Source organism: Stegastes partitus, unplaced genomic scaffold (assembly GCF_000690725.1).
Source record: "Stegastes partitus isolate 25-593 unplaced genomic scaffold, Stegastes_partitus-1.0.2 Scaffold495, whole genome shotgun sequence".
Lineage (NCBI taxonomy): Eukaryota > Metazoa > Chordata > Actinopteri > Pomacentridae > Stegastes > Stegastes partitus.
This window is the reverse complement of record NW_007578226.1, coordinates 278,022-280,213: the sequence shown is the minus strand read 5'-3', so window position 1 is coordinate 280,213 and position 2,192 is coordinate 278,022. Positions and strand designations below refer to the sequence as shown.

General features: G+C 38.6%; 1 protein-coding gene across 1 annotated transcript in view; it reads right to left on the bottom strand.

The window, feature by feature from the left end:
• Window positions 1-451: 451 nt before the first annotated feature.
• LOC103361273 (uncharacterized) overlaps window positions 452-2,192 on the bottom strand; it is a 21,020-nt gene continuing 19,279 nt past the window's right edge. The window contains exon 6 of the transcript XR_520396.1: window positions 452-564. The gene's annotated coding sequence lies outside the window, so the exon portion shown is untranslated. The remainder of the gene's footprint in view (window positions 565-2,192) is intronic.

Genomic DNA, 2,192 nt, shown 5'->3' with positions numbered 1-2,192 from the left:
CATCAGTTACCATGGAGATCTAGCTCCACAGCATCAGTTACCGTGGAGATCTAGCCGGGTAAAAAGAGAACCACCTTCATGACACTGAAAACTCTGACTTTAAACTCAACATACCTGCTAACCCACTAATCTCGCTTCGTAGAACAACCGTCAGGTGGTGAATCTCCCCAGAGGCTCTGTTTTCTTGTTGATCTTAGTCACGAGGGGAGAGAATTCCCTTCTGTTAAAAGCCAACAAATAATCAGCCACTGGTTTCAAGAACACCATCCTCGTGTTTCCTATTTACATGAACAAGACATCTTCACTTGCATAAATCTGCACATTCACATGATGCAAAAAAAAATATTTATGTTGGCCTTTTGTTGGTTGGACCATTCTCCATAGCGCTGTGTAGAATGTTCTGACTGCACCTCAACCTCATTGAACTACAGGAGGGTAAAAATGTTCTTGATTGTTTCTTTCTCTTCGTTGAAACCAATCAAAATCATATTGGGCGATGCTCAGCCCAGGATGCAGCAGTGGTGCCCCATGAAAATAATGACGGGAGAACATGTTTTGCTGAAGCTATTTTCGGAAGTAAACGGGGATTTAGTCCACAGTAACACACAGGTAGCAGAAGAAGAGGAGGAAGTCACATGGAAAGTGTGGCAGAAATGGAAGGCTTGTATTCAACGTCCACATCTGGTGGGTCAGATGAAGTCGACGGTTATTTTGTTTATACAGTTTGTCTTCCTGTCCTGTCAGTGTTGAATGGCGGTGATAGTTTGGTAGACATCATTCGTGGGCTGCTGAAGGCTTGTGTAAAGCTCATCTGGGTCATTTTCATTCTGTAAAATAAAACAATGCAACATGTTGTAAAGTCTGACTGAACAAATGTTGAGAATCTGTCGCCTCTGAGTGTCTCCGTTCACAGAAACGTCTGCTTTTAAATGGATTCATGTATTTTCTAATAACAAACATGAAACTAAAACTATGAATCATTAGAATATGTTACTCACTGAAGAGCCAGGAGTTTCATGTGCAGGTGATCCACATGCTTCTGGCCTTGAACAGTACGAAAAGATGTCAGAGTTAGTGGAACATATGTTCACAAGCACAAGAAGAAAATCCAAAACGGACGCTTTATAGTCATGAATGTGGAAGTTTATTCAGTCAATGTTTTCACTGCTTCACATGGAAATGAAAGATCAAATTTACAACTGTAGTCCTTTAATGATTTTTAAGATGAGATATATTTGTATGTGATATTGTTAGAATGGAACTTTTAAAAAAAAAATCATTGAAAATAATTTCAAAAAATTGCTTTCCTGACACCATGTACATTCCAGTAGTGACTCACCTGCGGCGGCGTCTTCTGAATATGAATCCCAGAATAATTAAAGTTGAAATGATGACCACACAGCCACCGGTCAAAGCATAACGAGTTGTCATTTGAACTGGAGATACATCCTCTGAATCTGTGTGAAGATCGTTCTTAGTTCATTGAACTTATTTCTCAAGCTTAGTTAATTTTACTGCTCATAAGACGACTGAAGTAATTAATCAATCAAAGTGCAGTTAACTCACATTTCAAAGGCAGCAGGGAACTTAGTTTTAAAGCTGATTGAATTTAAAATGACTTATAGTGTCCAAATCAAAGCTGAGAAATCATCGAAAAGACGACAAAAACACAAATGTGTTCCTCTAAATACTGTAGGATTGAGTACAGACATCATGTCACATTAGAGAGTAAATATATTAACACAAAACCACATTAGAATCAGTTAACATATGATGGAAAGAAGATAAAATGTGCTTACCTTCTACTGTGACATTGAGATGGAGAATATATGTTCCTCCATGATGTGAACACTCACAGGTGTAGTTTCCACTGTCGGCAGGTTCTAAACCGCTCAGGTGGAGAAATACGATCTGATTGTCTTTGATCAGTGAGAATCTGGAGTCACATCGATGTTCAAACTCAAAGTGTCCATGTCGATACAGCAGACGACACTCTTGTCTGTTCCTCTCTGTTCTGATCTTACAAACTATCAGCGTGATGAATTTCTCTGTTTCATTGCTGCATATTGGAGTAACATCTGCTTCATTCCCAATTGTCTTCACCAGAGTCACTGAAATCAATCAGTTACAATCAATATTAAAAACATTCTGAATGAGTCATTGCTGTAGTTTTGCATTTTCAGAAAGTTTAA